The following is a 22,720-nucleotide window of genomic DNA, read 5'->3' on the forward strand; positions in this document are numbered from 1 at the left end:
AGATCCGACAATGATAGCACAATGGGGAGAAGACAACCATCTAGCTACTGCTATGGACCCATAGTCCAGGGGTAGACTACTCACACATCACACCGGAGGCGACCATGGCGGCGTAGAGTCCTCCGGGAGATGATTCCCCTCTCCGGCAGGGTGCCGGAGGCGATCTCCTGGATCCCCCGAGATGGGATCGGCGGCGGCGGCGTCTCTGGAAGGTTTTCCGTATCGTGGTTCTCGGTACTGGGGTTTTCATCACGGAGACTTTTTATAGGCGAAAGGACAGGTCAAGAGGCGGCACGGGGGCCCCACACCACAGGGCCGCGCGGCCAAGGGGGGGGGCCGCGCCGCCCTAGGGTGTGGCCCCTCCGTGGCCCCTCTTCGTCTCTCCTTCGGACTTACGGAAGCTTCGTGAGAAAATAGGCCCTCGGGCTTTGATTTCGTCCAATTCCGAGAATATTTCCTTACTAGGATTTCTGAAACCAAAAACAGCAGAAACAAAGAATCGGCACTTCGACATCTTGTTAATAGGTTAGTTCCGAGAAAATGCACGAATATGACATAAAGTGTGCATAAAACATGTAGATAACATCAATAATGTGGCATGGAACATAAGAAATTATCGATACGTCGGAGACGTATCAGCATCCCCAAGCTTAGTTCTGCTCGTCCCGAGCAGGTAAAACGATAACACAGATAATTTCTGGAGTGACATGCCATCATAATCTTGATCATACTATTTGTAAAGCATATGTAGTGAATGCAGCGATCAAAACAATGTATATGACATGAGTAAACAAGTGAATCATAAAGCAAAGACTTTTCATGAATAGCACTTCAAGACAAGCATCAATAAGTCTTGCATAAGAGTTAACTCATAAAGCAATAATTCAAAGTAAAGGTATTGAAGCAACACAAAAGAAGATTAAGTTTCAGCGGTTGCTTTCAACTTGTAACATGTATATCTCATGGATATTGTCAACATAGAGTAATATAATAAGTGCAATAAGCAAGTATGTAGGAATCAATGCATAGTTCACACAAGTGTTTGCTTCTTGAGGTGGAGAGAAATAGGTGAACTGACTCAACATTGAAAGTAAAAGAATGGTCCTCCATAGAGGAAAAGCATCGATTGCTATATTTGTGCTAGAGCTTTGATTTTGAAAACATGAAACAATTTTGTCAACGGTAGTAATAAAGCATATGTATCATGTAAATTATATCTTACAAGTTGCAAGCCTCATGCATAGTATACTAATAGTGCCCGCACCTTGTCCTAATTAGCTTGGACTACCGGATCATCACAATGCATTGTTTTTACCAAGTGTCACAAAGGGGTACCTCTATGCCGCCTGTACAAAGGTCTAAGGAGAAAGCTCGCATTGGATTTCTCGCTATTGATTATTCTTCAACTTAGACATCCATACCGGGACAACATAGACAACAGATAATGGACTCCTCTTTTATGCATAAGCATATAACAACAATTAATAATTTTCTCATTTGAGATTTGAGGATTGTTGTCCAAAACTGAAACTTCCACCATGGAACATGGCTTTAGTTAAGCGGCCCAATGTTCTTCTCTAACATATGCATGCTTAACCATATGGTGGTAGATCTCTCTTACTTCAGACAAGACGAACATGCATAGCAACTCACATGAAATTCAACAAAGAGTAGTTGATGGCGTCCCCAGGAAACATGGTTATCGCACAACAAGCAACTTAATAAGAGATAAAGTGCATAATTACATATTCAATACCACAATAGTTTAAAGCTATCTGTCCCATGAGCTATATATTGCAAAGGTGAATGATGGAATTTTAAAGGTAGCACTCAAGCAATTTACTTTGGAATGGCGGAAAATACCATGTAGTAGGTAGGTATGGTGGACACAAATGGCATAGTGGTTGGCTCAAGTATTTTGGATGCATGAGAAGTATTCCCTCTCGATACAAGGTTTAGGCTAGCAAGGCTTATTTGAAACAAACACAAGGATGAACCGGTGCAGCAAAACTCACATAAAAGACATATTGAAAACATTATAAGACTCTACACCGTCTTCCTTGTTGTTCAAACTCAATACTAGAAATTATCTAGACCTTAGAGAAACCAAATATGCAAACCAAATTTCAGCATGCTCTATGTATTTCTTCATTAATGGGTGCAAAGCATATGATGCAAGAGCTTAATCATGAGCACAACAATTGCCAAGTATCACATTACCCAAGACATTTATAGCAATTACTACATGTATCATTTTCCAATTCCAACCATATAACAATTTAACGAAGGAGAAACTTCGCCATGAATACTATGAGTAGAAACCAAGGACATACTTGTCCATATGCTACAGCGGAGCGTGTCTCTCTCCCATAAAGTGAATGCTAGGATCCATTTTATTCAAACAAAACAAAAAAACAAACCGACGCTCCAAGAAAAAGCACATAAGATGTGATGGAATAAAAATATAGTTTCGGGGAGGAACCTGATAATGTTGTCGATGAAGAAGGGGATGCCTTGGGCATCCCCAAGCTTAGACAGCTTGAGTCTTCTTGATATATGCAGGGGTGAACCACCGGGTGCATCCCCAAGCTTAGAGCTTTCACTCTCCTTGATCATGTTGCATCATACTCCTCTCTTGATCCTTGAAAACTTCCTCCACACCAAACTCGAAACAACTCATTAGAGGGTTAGTGCACATTATAAATTGACATATTCAGAGGTGACACAATCATTCTTAACACTTCTGGACATTGCATAATGCTACTGGACATTAGTGGATCAAAGAAATTCATCCAACATAGCGAAAGAGGCAATGCGAAATAAAAGGCAGAATCTGTCAAAACAGAACAGTTCGTATTGACGAATTTTAAAATGGCACCAGACTTGCTCAAATGAAAATGCTCAAATTGAATGAAAGTTGCGTACATATCTGAGGATCATGCACGTAAATTGGCTTAATTTTCTGAGTTACCTACAGGGAGGTGGACCCAGATTCGTGACAGCAAAGAAATCTGGAACTGTGCAGTAATCCAAATCTAGTACTTACTTTTCTATCAACGGCTTAACTTGGCACAACAAAACACAAAACTAAGATAAGGAGAGGTTGCTACAGTAGTAAACAACTTCCAAGACACAAAATAAAAACAAAGTACTGTAGGTAAAAACATGGGTTGTCTCCCATAAGCGCTTTTCTTTAACGCCTTTCAGCTAGGCGCAGAAAGTGTGTATCAAGTATTATCAAGAGATGAAGTGTCAACATCATAATTTGTTCTCATGATAGAATCAAAAGGTACCTTCATTCTCTTTCTAGGGAAGTGTTCCATACCTTTCTTGAGAGGAAATTGATATTTTATATTACCTTCCTTCATATCAATGATAGCACCAACAGTTCGAAGAAAAGGTCTTCCCAATATAACGGGGCAAGATGCATTGTATTCAATATCCAAGACAACAAAATCAACGGGAACCAGGTTATTGTTAATGGTAATGTGAACATTATCAACTTTACCCAAAGGTTTCTTTGTAGAATGATCAGCAAGATTAACATCCAAATAACAATTTTTCAGCGGTGGCAAGTCAAGCATATTATAAATTTTCTTAGGCATAACAGAGATACTTGCACCAAGATCACATAAAGCATTACAATCAAAATCTTTAATCTTCATCTTAATGATGGGCTCCCAACCATCCTCTAACTTTTTAGGAATAGAGGCTTCACGCTCTAGTTTCTCTTCTCTAGCTTTTATGAGAGCATTTGTAATATGATGCGTGAAAGCCAAATTTATAGCACTAGCATTAGGACTTTTAGCAAGTTTTTGCAAGAACTTTATAACTTCAGAGATGTGGCAATCATCAAAATTCAAACCATTATAATCTAAAGCAATGGGATCATCATTCCCAATGTTGGAAAAAATTTCAGCAGCTTTATCACGGGCGGTTTCAGCAGTTTTAGCAGTTTCGAGCAGTTTTTCGCTTTGCATTCGAAGTGGAAACATTGCTAACACCAATTCTTTTATTAGTATGAGTAGGAGGTGCAGCAACATGTGTAGCATTAGCATTACTAGTGGTGGTAATAGTCCAAACTTTAGCTATATTCTTCTTTTTAGCTAGTTTTTCATTTTCTTCTCTATCCCACCTAGCACGCAGTTCAGCCATTAATCTTATATTCTCATTAATTCTAACTTGAATGGCATTTGCTGTAGTAGTAATTTTATTATGATGATTCTCATTAGTCATAACTTTCGATTTCAAAAGATCAACATCAGCAGCAAGACTATCAACTTTAGAAGCAAGTATATCAATTTTCCCAAGCTTTTCTTCAACAGATTTGTTAAAAGCAGTTTGTGTACTAATAAATTCCTTAAGCATGGCTTCAAGTCCAGGGGGTGAACTCCTATTATTGTTGTAAGAATTCCCATAAGAATTACCATAGCCGTTGCCATTATTATAAGGATATGGCCTATAGTTGTTACTAGAATTGTTCCGGTAAGCATTGTTGTTGAAATTATTATTTTTAATGAAGTTTACATCAACATGTTCTTCTTGTGCAACCAATGAAGCTAATGGAACATTATTAGGATCAATATTAGTCCTATCATTCACAAGCATAGACATAATAGCATCGATCTTATCACTCAAGGAAGAGGTTTCTTCGACAGAATTTACCTTCTTACCTTGTGGAGCTCTTTCCGTGTGCCATTCAGAGTAGTTGATCATCATATTATCAAGAAGCTTTGTTGCTTCACCAAGAGTGATGGACATAAAGGTACCTCCAGCAGCTGAATCCAATAAATTCCGTGAAGAAAAATTTAGTCCTGCATAGAAGGTTTGGATGATCATCCAAGTAGTCAGTCCATGGGTTGGGCAATTTTTAACCAGAGATTTCATTCTCTCCCAAGCTTGAGCAACATGTTCAGTATCTAATTGTTTAAAATTCATTATGCTACTCCTCAAAGATATAATTTTAGCAGGGGGATAATATCTACCAATAAAAGCATCCTTGCATTTAGTCCATGAATCGATACTATTCTTAGGCAGAGATAGCAACCAATCTTTAGCTCTTCCTCTTAATGAGAAAGGGAACAATTTTAGTTTAATAATATCACCATCTACATCTTTATATTTTTTCATTTCACATAGTTCAACAAAATTATTAAGATGGGCAGCAGCATCATCAGAACTAACACCAGAAAATTGCTCTCGCATAACAAGATTCAAGAAATGTGTTTAATTTCAAAGAATCCTGCTGTAGTAGCAGGTGGAGCAATAGGTGTGCATAAGAAATCATTATTATTTGTGGTTGTGAAGTCACACAACTTAGTGTTTTCAGCGTTGGCCATTTTAGCAATAGTAAATAAAGCAAACTAGATAAAGTAAATGCAAGTAAACTAATTTTTTTTGTGTTTTTGATATAGTAAACAAGATAGCAAGTAAAGTAAAACTAGCAACTAATTTTTTTGTATTTTGATTTAGTGCAGCAAACAAAGTAGTAAATAAAACTAAGCAAGACAAAAACAAAGTAAAGAGATTGAGAAGTGGAGACTCCCCTTGCAGCGTGTCTTGATCTCCCCGGCAACGGCGCCAGAAAATATGCTTGATGGCGTGTATTTCACACGTTCGTTGGGCAACCCCAAGAGGAAGGTATGATGCGCACAGCAGCAAGTTTTGCCTCAGAAAGAAACCAAGGTTTATCGAACCAGGAGGAGCCAAGAAGCACGTTGAAGGTTGATGGCGGCGGGATGTAGTGCGGCGCAACACCAGAGATTCCGGCGCCAACGTGGAACCTGCACAACACAACCAAAGTACTTTGCCCCAGCGAAACAGTGAGGTTGTCAATCTCACCGGCTTGCTTTAACAAAGGATTAACCGTATTGTGTGGAAGATGATTGTTTGCAGAAAACAGTAGAACAGTATTGCAGTAGATTGTATTTCAGTAAAGAGAATTCGACCGGGGTCCACAGTTCACTAGAGGTGTCTCTCCCATAAGACGAACAGCATGTTGGGTGAACAAATTACAGTTGGGCAATTGACAAATAAAGAGAGCATGACCATGCACATACATATCATGATGAGTATAGTGAGATTTAATTGGGCATTACGACAAAGTACATAGACCGTCATCCAACTGCATCTATGCCTAAAAAGTCCACCTTCAGGTTATCATCCGAACCCCCTCCAGTATTAAGTTGCTAACAACAGACAATTGCATTAAGTATTGCGCGTAATGTAACTAGTGACTACATCCTTGAACATAGCACTAATGTTTTATCCGTTGTGGCAACAAAGACATCCATAACCTTAGTGGTTCTTGTCACTCCTCCAGATTCACAGAGGCATGAACCCACTATCGAGCATAAATACTCCCTCTTGGAGTTACTAGCATCAACTTGGCCAGAGCATCTACTAATAACGGAGAGCATGCAAGATCATAAACAACACATAAGCATAGCTTTGATAATCAACATAACAAGTATTCTCTATTCATCGGATCCCAACAAACGCAACATATAGAATTACAGATAGATGATCTTGATCATGTTAGGCAGCTCACAAGATCCGACAATGATAGCACAATGGGGAGAAGACAACCATCTAGCTACTGCTATGGACCCATAGTCCAGGGGTAGACTACTCACACATCACACCGGAGGCGACCATGGCGGCGTAGAGTCCTCCGGGAGATGATTCCCCTCTCCGGCAGGGTGCCGGAGGCGATCTCCTGGATCCCCCGAGATGGGATCGGCGGCGGCGGCGTCTCTGGAAGGTTTTCCGTATCGTGGTTCTCGGTACTGGGGTTTTCGTCACGGAGACTTTTTATAGGCGAAAGGACAGGTCAAGAGGCGGCACGGGGGCCCCACACCACAGGGCCGCGCGGCCAAGGGGGGGGCCGCGCCGCCCTAGGGTGTGGCCCCTCCGTGGCCCCTCTTCGTCTCTCCTTCGGACTTCTGGAAGCTTCGTGAGAAAATAGGCCCCTGGGCTTTGATTTCGTCCAATTCCGAGAATATTTCCTTACTAGGATTTCTGAAACCAAAAACAGCAGAAAACAAAGAATCGGCACTTCGGCATCTTGTTAATAGGTTAGTTCCAGAAAATGCACGAATATGACATAAAGTGTGCATAAAACATGTAGATAACATCAATAATGTGGCATGGAACATAAGAAATTATCGATACGTCGGAGACGTATCAGCCCTCTCTATTTGTCAATTGCCCAACTGTAATTTGTTCACCCAACATGCTATTTCTTATTGGAGAGACACCACTAGTGAACTGTGGACCCCGGTCCATTCTTTTACATCTGAATACAATCGACTGCAAACATTGTTCTTTACTGTTCTTCGCAAACAAACATCATCTTCCACACTATATATTTAATCCTTTGTTTACAGCAAGCCGGTGAGATTGACAACCTCACTGTTACGTTGGGCCAAAGTATCTTGATTGTGTTGTGCAGGTTCCATGTTGGCGCCGGAATCCCTGGTGTTGCGCCGCACTACACTCCGTCACGAACAACCTTCACGTGGTCCTTGACTCCTACTGGTTCGATAACCTTGGTTTCTTACTGAGGGAAAACTTGCTGCTGTACGGATCACACCTTCCTCTTGGGGTTCCCAACGGACGTGTGCTTCACGCGTATCAACCTCTCACAGAGAAACACCAAGAAGAAATAGGGATAAAAAGTATGCAAAGGATTGAGCTCCCTAAGACGATGTGATCAAGTTACCCAACCGAAAGCCCCTCTTGATAGTGCGGCTATCTATCCTATAATCCGGTCTGCCATCAACCACCTTGAGACCGGTAAAAGGAAAACCTAGCAAGGTCATACCTTTGCCTTGCGCATCCCGCTTGATCTTGATGATAACTCTTCAAGCTCCACTCAAACCGGAATGCCACACTTGATCATCGTTACTTCGTGAAGACTCACAAATGCCCCCACATACACTATGATGGGAAAGATCCATTGATGTACATCTTCACATGTCCATTATCATCAAATGGATGGCAAGCTTCACGCATATGATCCTCTCGAGATGCTCAACTTGAACTTGCCCAACACAACCTTGATGACGATGACCACTTGACGTCATCCTCTCATGGGCTATATGAGATCTCACTCTTGATGCATGCCCATGCATGCCCATGGAAAGATACCATGTGACTTCACGTGGCACATTTTTCATGCTTCATATGTTGACCAAATTTGAATCTATTCTTCACGTATTGGTCAACCTTGTATCTTTTCATGCTCTATCATACTATCTTGATCGATGATCTTGATGCCAATACACAAGGTGTATCTTTATCTTCATGGCATCCATACTTGAATCCAACACATGGAATACAAGTAGTACCTATGGAATATTCCTTCATATAAACTCAATGAAAACATTAGTCCATAGGGGTTGTCATTAATTACCAAAACCACACATAGGGGCAATGTACCCTTACACCTTGAGGACGAGGACGAATGATACGTCTCCGACGTATCGATAATTTCTTGTGTTCCATGCCACATTATTGATGATATCTACATGTTATATGCACACTTTATGTCATTATTATGCATTTTCTGGAACTAACCTATTAACAAGATGCCGAAGTGCCAGTTCCTGTTTTCTGCTGTTTTTAGTTTCAGAAATCCTAGTAACGAAATATTCTCGGAATCGGACGAAATCAACGCCCAGGTTCCTATTTTTCCCGGAACCATCCAGAACACCCGAGAGCCGCCAGAGGGAAGCCCTGGGGGCCCCACACCACACCCTGGCGCGGCCAGAGGGGGGGCCGCGCCGCCCTATGGTGTGGTGGCCCCAGGCCCCCTCCGAGGCTGCCCTTCCGCCTATTTAAAGCCTCCGTCGCGAAAACCCTATCACGTTCGACGAAACCCACAGAAACCTTCCAGAGCCACCGCCATCGCGAAGCCAAGATCTGGGGGACAGGAGTCTCTGTTCCGGCACGCCGTCGGAATGGGGAAGTGCCCCCGGAAGGCTTCTCCATCGACACCACCGCCATCTCCATCAACGCTGATGTCTCCCATGAGGAGGGAGTAGTTCTCCATCGAGGCTCGGGGCTGTACCGGTAGCTATGTGGTTCATCTCTCTCCTATGTACTTCAATACAATAATCTCATGAGCTGCCTTACATGATTGAGATTCATATGATGATGCTTGTAATCTAGATGTCGTTATGCTAGTCAAGTGAATTTTACTTATGTGATCTCCGGAGACTCCTTGTCCCACGTGTGTAAAGGTGACAGTGTGTGCACCGTGTGGGTCTCTTAGGCTATATTTCACAGAATACTTATTCACTGTTATGAATGGCATAGTGAAGTGCTTATTTATATCTCTTTATGATTGCAATGTGTTTGTATCACAATTTATCTATGTGCTACTCTAGCAATGTTATTAAAGTAGTTTTATTCCTCCTGCACGGTGTAATGGTGACAGTGTGTGCATCCGTGTTAGTACTTGGTTTATGCTATGATCATGATCTCTTGTAGATTGCGAAGTTAACTATTGCTATGATAGTATTGATGTGATCTATTCCTCCTTTCTTAGCATGAAGGTGACAGTGTGCATGCTACGTTAGTACTTGGTTTAGTCGTATTGATCTATCTTACACTCTAAGGTTACTTAAATATGAACATTGAATTGTGGAGCTTGTTAACTCCGGCATTGAGGGTTCGTGTAATCCTACGCAATGTGTTCATCATCCAACAAGAGTGTAGAGTATGCATTTATCTATTCTATTATGTGATCAATGTTGAGAGTGTCCACTAGTGAAAGTCTAATCCCTAGGCCTTGTTCCTAAATACTGCTATCGCTGCTTGTTTACTGTTTTACTGCGTTACTACTGCTGCAATACTACCACCATCAACTACACGCCAGCAAGCTATTTTCTGGCACCGTTGCTACTGCTCATACTTATTCATACCACCTGTATTTCACTATCTCTTCGCCGAACTAGTGCACCTATTAGGTGTGTTGGGGACACAAGAGACTTCTTGCTTTGTGGTTGCAGGGTTGCATGAGAGGGATATCTTTGACCTCTTCCTCCCTGAGTTCGATAAACCTTGGGTGATCCACTTAAGAGAAAACTTGCTGCTGTTCTACAAACCTCTGCTCTAGGAGGCCCAACACTGTCTACAGGAAAAGGAGGGGGCGTAGACATCAAGCTTATTTTCTGGCGCCGTTGCCGGGGAGGAAAGGTAAAAGGTACTCACACTCCGGATCTCGGCTACTAAGCTATTTTCCGGCGCCTCGTAAGTACTCAAAGCTATTTCCTTTAGATCCTGCAATTGCAACTTTTTGTTTCTTGTTTACACTAGTTTGGCATAATGGACAAGAATGAGCTTCTTATGCTATTTCCTGATTTAAAACATGGATTGTTTGATGCGAAAATTAAAAAACCTATGGAATCTTATTTGCATGCTGGTAGTAATATTAGTATGAACGCTTTGAACACCATTGTTGATAATAATATAGAAAGTTCTAAGCTTGGGGAAGCTGGTTTTCATGATCTTTTTAGTCCCCCAAGCATTGAGGAGAAAATTTTCTTTGATGATACTTTGCCTCCTATTTATGATGATTATAATGATAGTGGTCTTTTGGTGCCACCTACTATGGAGAGTAAATTTTGTTGTGATCATACTATGCCTCCTACACTTGATGAGAATAATAATGATAGCTACTTTGTTGAATTTGCTCCCACTACAACTAATAAAATTGATTATGCTTATGTGGAGAGTAATAATTTTATGCATGAGACTCATGATAAGAATGCTTGATGTGATAGTTATATTGTTGAGTTTGCTCATGATGCTACTGAAAGTTATTATGAGAGAGGAAAATATGGTTGTAGAAATTTTCATGTTACTAAAACACCTCTCTATGTGCTTAAATTTTTGAAGTTACACTTGTTTTATCTTTCTATGATTGTTGCATTATGCTTCATGAACTTATTTATTTACAAGATTCCTATGCATAGGAAGCATGTTAGACTTAAATGTGTTTTGTATTTGCCTCTTGATGCTCTCTTTTGCTTTAAATACTATTTCTTGCGAGTGCATCATTAAAACTGCTGAGCCCATCTTAATGGCTATAAAGAAAAGAACTTCTTGGAAGATAACCCATGTGTTATTTTGCTACAGTACTTTGTTTTATATTTGTGTCTTGGAAGTTGTTTACTACTGTAGCAACCTCTCCTTATCTTAGTTTTGTGTTTTGTTGTGCCAAGTGAAGCCTCTAATCGAAGGTTGATACTAGATTTGGATTTCTGCGCAGAAACAGATTTCTATCTGTCACGAATCTGGGCTGTTTTCTCTGTAGAAAAATCAGAAAAATATGCCAATTTACGTGCGTGTTCCTCAGATATGTACGCAACTTTCATTAGTTTTGAGTTTTCTGATCTGAGCAACGGAAGTATTTATTAAAAATTCGTCTTTACGGACTGTTCTGTTTTGACAGATTCTGCCTTTTATTTCGCATTGCTTCTTTCGCTGTGTTGGGTGGATTTCTTTGTTCCATTACCTTCCAGTAGCTTTGAGCAATGTCCATAAGTGTTAAGAATGATTGTGTCACCTCTGAACATGTGAGTTTTTGATTATGTACTAACCCCTCTAATGAAATTTATGAGAAGTTTGGTGTGGAGGAAGTTTTCAAGGATCAAGAGAGGAGTATGATGCAACATGATCAAGGAGAGTGAAAGCTCTAAGCTTGGGGATGCCCCGGTGGTTCACCCCTGCATATTCTAAGAAGACTCAAGCGTCTAAGCTTGGGGATGCCCAGGGCATCCCCTTCTTCATCGACAACATTATCAGGTTCCTCCCCTGAAACTATATTTTTATTCTGTCACATCTTATGTGCTTTGCTTGGAGCATCGGTTTGTTTTTGTTTTTGTTTTGTTTAAATAAAATGGATCCTAGCATTCACTTTGTGGGAGAGAGACACGCTCCGCTGTAGCATATGGACAAGTATGTCCTTAGGCTCTACTCATAGTATTCATGGCGAAGTTTCTTCTTCGTTAAATTGTTATATGGTTGGAATTGGAAAATGATACATGTAGTAATTGCTATAATATCTTGGATAATGTGATACTTGGCAATTGTTGTGCTCATGTTTAAGCTCTTGCATCATATACTTTGCACCCATTAATGAAGAAATACATAGAGCATGCTAAAATTTGGTTTGCATAATTGGTCTCTTTAAGGTCTAGATAATTTCTAGTATTGAGTTTGAACAACAAGGAAGACGGTGTAGAGTCTTATAATGTTTACAATATGTCTTTTATGTGAGTTTTTCTGCACCGGTTCATCCTTGTGTTTGTTTCAAATAAGCCTTGCTAGCCTAAACCTTGTATCGAGAGGGAATACTTCTCATGCATCCAAAATACTTGAGCTAACCACTATGCCATTTGTGTCCACCATACCTACCTACTACATGGTATTTCCCCGCCATTCCAAAGTAAATTGCTTGAGTGCTACCTTTAAAATTCCATCATTCACATTTGCAATATATAGCTCATGGGACAAATAGCTTAAAAACTATTGTGGTATTGAATATGTAATTATGCACTTTATCTCTTATTAAGTTGCTTGTTGTGCGATAACCATGTTCACTGGGGACGCCATCAACTACTCTTTGTTGAATTTCATGTGAGTTGCTATGCATGTTCATCTTGTCTGAAGTAAGAGAGATCTACCACCTTATGGTTAAGCATGCATATTGTTAGAGAAGAACATTGGGCCGCTAACTAAAGCCATGATCCATGGTGGAAGTTTCAGTTTTGGACAATATCCTCAATCTCATATGAGAAAATTATTAATTGTTGTTACATGCTTATTGCATAAAAGAGGAGTCCATTATCTGTTGTCTATGTTGTCCCGGTATGGATGTCTAAGTTGAGAATAATCAATAGCGAGAAATCCAATGCGAGCTTTGTCCTTAGACCTTTGTACAGGCGGCATAGAGGTACCCCTTTGTGACACTTGGTTAAAACATGTGCATTGTGATGATCCGGTAGTCCAAGCTAATTAGGACAAGGTGCGGGCACTATTAGTATACTATGCATGAGGCTTGCGACTTGTAAGATATAATTTACATGATACATATGCTTTATTACTACCGTTGACAAAATTGTTTCATGTTTTCAAAATCAAAGCTCTAGCACAAATATAGCAATCGATGCTTTTCCTCTATGGAGGACAATTCTTTTACTTTCAATGTTGAGTCAGTTCACCTATTTCTCTCCACCTCAAGAAGCAAACACTTGTGTGAACTGTGCATTGATTCCTACATACTTGCTTATTGCACTTATTATATTACTCTATGTTGACAATATCCATGAGATATACATGTTACAAGTTGAAAGCAACCGCTGAAACTTAATCTTCCTTTGTGTTGCTTCAATGCCTTTACTATGAATTATTGCTTTATAAGTTAACTCTTATGCAAGACTTATTGATGCTAGTCTTGAAGTGCTATTCATGAAAAGTCTTTGCTATATGATTCACTTATTTACTCATGTCATATACATTGTTTTGATCGCTGCATTCACTACATATGCTTACAATAGTATGATCAAGTTTATGATGGCATGTCACTCCAGAAATTATCATTGTTTATCGTTTACCTGCTCGGGACGAGCAGAACTAAGCTTGGGGATGCTGATACGTCTCCGACGTATCGATAATTTCTTGTGTTCCATGCCACATTATTGATGATATCTACATGTTATATGCACACTTTATGTCATTATTATGCATTTTCTGGAACTAACCTATTAACAAGATGCCGAAGTGCCAGTTCCTGTTTTCTGCTGTTTTTGGTTTCAGAAATCCTAGTAACGAAATATTCTCGGAATCGGACGAAATCAACGCCCAGGTTCCTATTTTTCCCGGAACCATCCAGAACACCCGAGAGCCGCCAGAGGGAAGCCCTGGGGGCCCCACACCACACCCTGGCGCGGCCAGAGGGGGGGCCGCGCCGCCCTATGGTGTGGTGGCCCTGTGCCCCTCCGAGGCTGCCCTTCCGCCTATTTAAAGCCTCCGTCGCGAAAACCCTATCACGTTCGACGAAACCCACAGAAACCTTCCAGAGCCGCCGCCATCGCGAAGCCAAGATCTGGGGGACAGGAGTCTCTGTTCCGGCACGCCGCCGGAACGGGGAAGTGCCCCCGGAAGGCTTCTCCATCGACCCCACCGCCATCTCCATCAACGCTGATGTCTCCCATGAGGAGGGAGTAGTTCTCCATCGAGGCTCGGGGCTGTACCGGTAGCTATGTGGTTCATCTCTCTCCTATGTACTTCAATACAATAATCTCATGAGCTGCCTTACATGATTGAGATTCATATGATGATGCTTGTAATCTAGATGTCGTTATGCTAGTCAAGTGAATTTTACTTATGTGATCTCCGGAGACTCCTTGTCCCACGTGTGTAAAGGTGACAGTGTGTGCACCGTGTGGGTCTCTTAGGCTATATTTCACAGAATACTTATTCACTGTTATGAATGGCATAGTGAAGTGCTTATTTATATCTCTTTATGATTGCAATGTGTTTGTATCACAATTTATCTATGTGCTACTCTAGCAATGTTATTAAAGTAGTTTTATTCCTCCTACACGATGTAATGGTGACAGTGTGTGCATCCGTGTTAGTACTTGGTTTATGCTATGATCATGATCTCTTGTAGATTGTGAAGTTAACTATTGCTATGATAGTATTGATGTGATCTATTCCTCCTACATAAGCATGAAGGTGATAGTGTGCATGCTATGTTAGTACTTGGTTTAGTCTTTTGATCTATCTTACACTCTAAGGTTACTTAAATATGAACATTGAATTGTGGAGCTTGTTAACTCCGGCATTGAGGGTTCGTGTAATCCTACGCAATGTGTTCATCATCCAACAAGAGTGTAGAGTATGCATTTATCTATTCTGTTATGTGATCAATGTTGAGAGTGTCCACTAGTGAAAGTCTAATCCCTAGGCCTTGTTCCTAAATACTGCTATCGCTGCTTGTTTACTGTTTTACTGCGTTACTACTGCTGCAATACTACCACCATCAACTACACGCCAGCAAGCTATTTTCTGACACCGTTGCTACTGCTCATATATATTCATACCACCTGTATTTCACCATCTCTTCGCCGAACTAGTGCACCTATTAGGTGTGTTGGGGACACAAGAGACTTCTTGCTTTGTGGTTGCAGGGTTGCATGAGAGGGATATCTTTGACCTCTTCCTCCCTGAGTTCGATAAACCTTGGGTGATCCACTTAAGGGAAAACTTGCTGCTGTTCTACAAACCTCTGCTCTTGGAGGCCCAACACTGTCTACAGGAAAAGGAGGGGGAAGTAGACATCAAGCTATTTTCTGGCGCCGTTGCCGGGGAGGAAAGGTAAAAGGTACTCACACTCCGGACCTCGGCTACCAAGCTATTTTCCGCCATTGTAAGTACTCAGAGCTATTTCCTTTAGATCCTGCAATTGCAACTTTTTGTTTCTTGTTTACACTAGTTTGGCATAATGGACAAGAATGATCTTCTTATTCTATTTCCTGATTTAAAACATGGATTGTTTGATGCAAAAATTAAAAAACCTATGGAATCTTATTTGCATGCTGGTAGTAATATTAGTATGAACGCTTTGAACACCATTGTTGATAATAATATAGAAAGTTCTAAGCTTGGGGAAGCTGGTTTTCATGATCTTTTTAGTCCCCCAAGCATTGAGGAGAAAATTTTCTTTGATGATACTTTGCCTCCTATTTATGATGATTATAATGATAGTGGTCTTTTGGTGCCACCTACTATGGAGAGTAAATTTTGTTGTGATTATACTATGCCTCCTACACTTGATGAGAATAATAATAATGATAGCTACTTTGTTGAATTTTCTCCCACTACAACTAATAAAACTGATTATGCTTATGTTGGGAGTAGTAATAATTTTATGCATGAGACTCATGATAAGAATGTTTCATTTGATAGTTATATTGTTGAGTTTGCTCATGATGCTACTGGACATTATTATGAGAGAGGAAAATATGGTTGTAGAAATTTTCATGTTACTAAAACACCTCTCTATGTGCTGAAATTTTTGAAGCTATACTTGTTTTATCTTTCTATGCTTGTTGCATTATGCTTCTTGAACTTGTTTATTTACAAGATTCCTATGCATAGGAAGCATGTTAGACTTAAATGTGTTTTGAATTTGCCTTTTGATGCTCTCTTTTGCTTCAAATATTATTTCTTGCGAGTGCATCATTAAAACTGCTGAGCCCATCTTAATGGTTATAAAGAAAGAACTTCTTGGGAGATAATCCATGTGTTATTTTGCTACAGTACTTTGCTTTTATTTTGTGTCTTGGAAGTTGTTTACTACTGTAGCAACCTCTCCTTATCTTAGTTTTGTGTTTTGTTGTGCCAAGTGAAGCCTCTAATCGAAGGTTGATACTAGATTTGGATTTCTGCGCAGAAACAGATTTCTATCTGTCACGAATCTGGGCTGTTTTCTCTGTAGAAAAATCAAAAAAATATGCCAATTTACGTGCGTGTTCCTCAGATATGTACGCAACTTTCATTAGTTTTGAGTTTTCTGATCTGAGCAACGGAAGTATTTATTAAAAATTCGTCTTTACGGACTGTTCTGTTTTGACAGATTCTGCCTTTTATTTCGCATTGCTTCTTTCGTTGTGTTGGGTGGATTTCTTTGTTCCATTACCTTCCAGTAGCTTTGAGCAATGTCCAGAAGTGTTAAGAATGATTGTGTCACCTCTGAACATGTGAGTTTTTGATTATGTACTAACCCCTCTAATGAAGTTTATGAGAAGTTTGGTGTGAAGGAAGTTTTCAAGGGTCAAGAGAGGAGGATGATATACTATGATCAAGAAGAGTGAAAGCTCTAAGCTTGGGGATGCCCCGGTGGTTCACCCCTGCATATATCAAGAAAACTCAAGCGTCTAAGCTTGGGGATGCCCAAGGCATCCCCTTCTTCATCGACAAATTATCAGATTCCTTCTCTTGAAACTATATTTTTATTCGGTCACATCTTATGTGCTTTACTTGGAGCGTCTGTATGCTTTTATTTTTGTTTGTGTTTGAATAAATTGGATTACATCATGCTTGTGTGGGAGAGAGACACGCTCCGCTGTAGCATATGGACAAGTATGTCCTTAGGCTCTACTCATAGTATTCATGGCGAAGTTTCTTCTTCGTTAAATTGTTATATGGTTGGAATTGGAAAATGATACATGTAGTAATTTGCTATAAATGTCTTGGGTAATGTGATACTTGGCAATTGTTGTGCTCATGTTTAAGCTCTTGCATCATATACTTTGCACCTATTAATGAAGAAATACATAGAGCATGCTAAAATTTGGTTTGCATATTTGGTTTCTCTAAGGTCTAGATAATTTCTAGTATTGAGTTTGAACAACAAGGAAGACGGTGTAGAGTCTTATAATGTTTACAATATGTCTTTTATGTGAGTTTTGCTGCACCGGTTCATCCTTGTGTTTGTTTCAAATAACCTTGCTAGCCTAAAACCTTGTATCGAGAGGGAATACTTCTCATGCATCCAAATCCTTGAGCCAAACAACACTATGCCATTTGTGTCCACCATACCTACCTACTACATGGTATTTCTCCGCCATTCCAAAGTAAATTGCTTGAGTGCTACCTTTAAACAATTCAAAATTTATCACCTCTGATTTGTGTCAATGTTTTATAGCTCATGAGGAAGTATGTCGTGTTTATCTTTCAATCTTGTTGGGCAACTTTCACCAATGGACTAGTGGCTTCATCCGCTTATCCAATAATTTTGCAAAAAGAGCTGGCAATGGGATTCCCAGTCCCAAATTAATTAACAAAAATAGACACTCCTCCATGGTATGTGATTGTTGGACGGCACCCGAAGGATTCGGTTAGCCATGGCTTGTGTAAGCAAAGGTTGGGAGGAGTGTCATCATAATAAAACTAAAATAAAAAGGCACTCCTTCATGGTATGAGATTGTTGGCAGGCACCCGAGGATTCGGTTAGCCATGGTTTGTGAAAGAAAGGTTGGAAGGAGTGCCATCCAAAAATAAAATAAAATGGGAGCCGCTCTTTGAAGGTTTGTCTGGCAAGGGGGTTAGAGTACCCGCTACCATTCGTTGACAACAACATACACCCCTCAAAACTTTATTTTTATGCTCTCTTTATGTTTTCAAAATCAAAGCTCTAGCACAAATATAGCAATCGATGCTTTCCTCTTTGAAGGACCATTCTTTTACTTTTATTGTTGAGTCAGTTCACCTATTTCTCTCCACCTCAAGAAGCAAACACTTGTGTGAACTGTGCATTGATTCTTATATACTTGCATATTGCACTTGTTATATTGCTTTGCATTGACGACTATCCATGAGATATACATGTTACAAGTTGAAAGCAACCGCTGAAACTTAATCTTCCTTTGTGTTGCTTCAATGCCTTTACTTTGAATTATTGCTTTATGAGTTAACTTTTATGCAAGACTTATTGATGCTTGTCTTGAAGTGCTATTCATGAAAAGTCTTTGCTTTATGATTCAGTTGTTTACTCATGTCATTACCATTGTCTTGGATTGTTGCATTCATTACATATGTTTACAATATGATCAAGTTTATGATGGCATGTCACTCCAGAAATTATCTTTGTTATCGTTTTACCTGCTCGGGACGAGCAGAACTAAGCTTGGGGATGCTGATACGTCTCCGACGTATCGATAATTTCTTATGTTCCATGCCACATTATTGATGTTATCTACATGTTTTATGCACACTTTATGTCATATTCGTGCATTTTCTGGAACTAACCTATTAACAAGATGCCGAAGTGCGTTCCTTTTTTTGCTGTTTTTGGTTTCAGAAATCCTAGTAACGAAATATTCTCGGAATCGGACGAAATCAACGCCCAGGTTCCTATTTTGCCCGGAAGCATCCAGAACACCCGAGAGCCGCCAGAGAGGGGGCACAGGCCCACCAAACCCTAGGCCGGCGCGGCCAGGGGGGCCCGCGCCACCCTATGGTGTGGGCACCCCTTCGACCCTCTGGCGCCGCCTCTTCGCCTATTTAAAGCCTCCGTCGCGAAAACCCTGATACGTTCGACGAAATCCACAGAAACCTTCCAGAGCCGCCGCCATCGCGAGGCCAAGATCTGGGGGACAGGAGTCTCTGTTCCGGCACGCCGCCGGAACGGGGAAGTGCCCCCGGAAGGCTTCTCCATCGACACCGCTGCCATCTCCACCGCCATCTTCATCACCGCTGCTGCTCCCATGAGGAGGGAGTAGTTCTCCATCGAGGCTCGGGGCTGTACCGGTAGCTATGTGGTTCATCTCTCTCCTATGTACTTCAATACAATAATCTCATGAGCTGCCTTACATGATTGAGATTCATATGATGATGCTTGTAATCTAGATGTCATTATGCTAGTCAAGTGAGTTTTACTTATGTGATCTCCGGAGACTCCTTGTCCCACGTGTGTAAAGGTGACAGTGTGTGCACCGTGTGGGTCTCTTAGGCTATATTTCACAGAATACTTATTCACTGTTATGAAGAGCATAGTGAAGTGCTTATTTATATCTCTTTATGATTGCAATGTGTTTGTATCACAATTTATCTATGTGCTACTCTAGCAATGTTATTAAAGTAGTTTTATTCCTCCTACACGATGTAATGGTGACAGTGTGTGCATCCGTGTTAGTACTTGGTTTATGCTATGATCATGATCTCTTGTAGATTGTGAAGTTAACTATTGCTATGATAGTATTGATGTGATCTATTCCTCCTACATAAGCATGAAGGTGACAGTGTGCATGCTATGTTAGTACTTGGTTTAGTCTTTTGATCTATCTTACACTCTAAGGTTACTTAAATATGAACATTGAATTGTGGAGCTTGTTAACTCCGGCATTGAGGGTTCGTGTAATCCTACGCAATGTGTTCATCATCCAACAAGAGTGTAGAGTATGCATTTATCTATTCTGTTATGTGATCAATGTTGAGAGTGTCCACTAGTGAAAGTCTAATCCCTAGGCCTTGTTCCTAAATACTGCTATCGCTGCTTGTTTACTGTTTTACTGCGTTACTACTGCTGCAATACTACCACCATCAACTACACGCCAGCAAGCTATTTTCTGACACCGTTGCTACTGCTCATATATATTCATACCACCTGTATTTCACTATCTCTTCGCCGAACTAGTGCACCTATTAGGTGTGTTGGGGACACAAGAGACTTCTTGCTTTGTGGTTGCAGGGTTGCATGAGAGGGATATCTTTGACCTCTTCCTCCCTGAGTTCGATAAACCTTGGGTGATCCACTTAAGGGAAAACTTGCTGCTGTTCTACAAACCTCTGCTCTTGGAGGCCCAACACTGTCTACAGGAAAAGGAGGGGGAAGTAGACATCAATGACCCACAAGTATAGGGGGTGTATCGTAGTATCTTCGATAAGTAAGAGTGTCGAACCCAACGAGGAGCAGAAGGTGCTGACAAGCAGTTTCGATGAAGGATTCACTGTAATGCTCACAGACAAGTATTCAGGGGGTTTTGATGTAACAGATGAATAAAGTACGAGTAAGTAAAGTGCGAGAGTAACAATTGCAGCGAGTAGCCCAATCCTTTTTAGCACAAAGGACAAGCCGGTTTGTTTACTTATAATGACCAAACGTTCTCGAGGACACATGGGATTTTAGTCTAGTGCTTTCGCTACATACGGCTAATTAATCTTCATTGTTTTGATAAGTGTTGTGTGGGTGAACCTGTGCTAATGTACCGCCCTTCCTAGGACTAATACATACTTGTGATTATACCCCTTGCAAGCATCCGCAACTAAAAGAAAGTAATTAAGATAAATCTAACCACAGCCTTAAACTCTGAGATCCTGCTATCCCTCCTGCATCGATATACCAACGGGGGCTTAGGTTTCTGTCACTCCGGCAACCCTGCAATTGGCAAACGAGTACAAGATGCATTCCCCTAGGCCCATAAAGGTGAAGTGTCGTGTAGTCGACGTTCACACGACACCACTAGAAGAATAACACCACAACTTAAATATCATAACATTGAATATTACTCAACCATACTTCACTACTAACATTTAGACTTCACCCATGTCCTCAAGAACTAAACGAACTACTCACGAGACATCATATGGAACATGATCAGAGGTGATATGATGATGAATAACAATCTGAACATAAACCTTGGTCCAACGGTTTCACTCAATAGCATCAATAACAAGTAGAAATCAATACCGGGAGAGTTTCCCCTATCAAACAATCAAGATCAAACCCAAATTGCTACAGCGGTGACGATGTGCAGCGGTGGAGACATCGGTGATGATGATGAAGATGATGATGATGGTGATGGAGATGATGTCCAACTCGATGGTGGTGACGATGGCGTCGATTTCCCCCTCCCGGAGGGAATTTCCCCGGCGGATCTCAGCCTGCCGGAGAGCTCTTTTCTCTCTGGTCTTCTCCGCCCCGCAGAGGCGACTGTAACTCTTCATGAGGTACCCTCTGGAGCTTAGGTCTTCGGGACGAAGGATTTCGCGAAGAAAAGGAGGCGAGAGGGGCTGTGGGCCCCCCTCCTCACAGGGCGGCGCGGCCAGCCCTTGGGCCGCGCCGGCCTATGGGGTGGGCCCACCTCAGGTCCCCTCGGCTCCCCCTTCTGGCTCCCTTCGTCATCTGGAAAAATAGGATTTTTGGTATAATTTCCATCAACTTTTGATCTTCCGAAATATTGCATTCTGACGGTGCTTTTTCCAGCAGAATCCTGGCTCCGGTGCTCGATCCTCCAATAATCATGAAACATGCAAAATAGATGAAATAACATAAGTATTATGTCCAAATATGAAATATATCAATGAATAACAGCAAATTATGATATAAAATAGTGATGCAAATTGGACGTATCAGACACGTGTTGAACAGCTAACGTGTGCTCACGTGTACACGTGATCACCAAGCTTCGTCTGGTACACTAAAAATCTCCAAGAAAATACATATGCAGAAATCTCTGCAAAAAAGACAAAATACGGTGATGTTTGGAACATCTAGATTTGTTGCTTACATCACTCTGATTTATCCTTTTTTTGCACGGACCACTATATATCTTTTCTCGGAGATTTTTATGTGCAATTAGAACACTTGTTCATGTTTATTATACAAAAAATCATATTCTTTCAAATTTATTTGCTACTCAGAATGCATCTCAAGAACCCCCCACCCCTGTTTGTGTACTCTGTTTTTTTTCTTCAGAACAATCCAAGCTAGCCATAAAAACTGTTGTCAAGTAGCTGGCTTGCTCTTTGTACTAGATGTTGGACTGCAGATAGAAGGAAATAGAAAGGCCTTGAGGTGCACTCTGTGTGATGAACCCTTAAATCATATACCACTTACTTATGCAATGCCCTTTTGCTAAAGAATTTTGATACCAACTTTTCTAAGTAAAAGGTATGGATGTTATCCTATGACTACTTCATGAAACTGTTCTATGTTGGTGGTCCTCTCTTGGCAACCGACACCCAACATCTCAAAGGAAGATAGTTAAAGCTATTGTCATTGCTGGACTGCGCAGTGCATTATCCAACTTGATAGTGTTGCCAACGAAAACCTACAGTGCATTCAAGGCATGGCAGTAGAGTATTGTGTGCCGGTGAGGATGAGGAGTAGCATGTGACACTAGCATGGTTCATGTGGGTA

This window comes from Lolium perenne, chromosome 3 (genome assembly GCF_019359855.2).
Source record: "Lolium perenne isolate Kyuss_39 chromosome 3, Kyuss_2.0, whole genome shotgun sequence".
Taxonomy (NCBI): domain Eukaryota; kingdom Viridiplantae; phylum Streptophyta; class Magnoliopsida; order Poales; family Poaceae; genus Lolium; species Lolium perenne.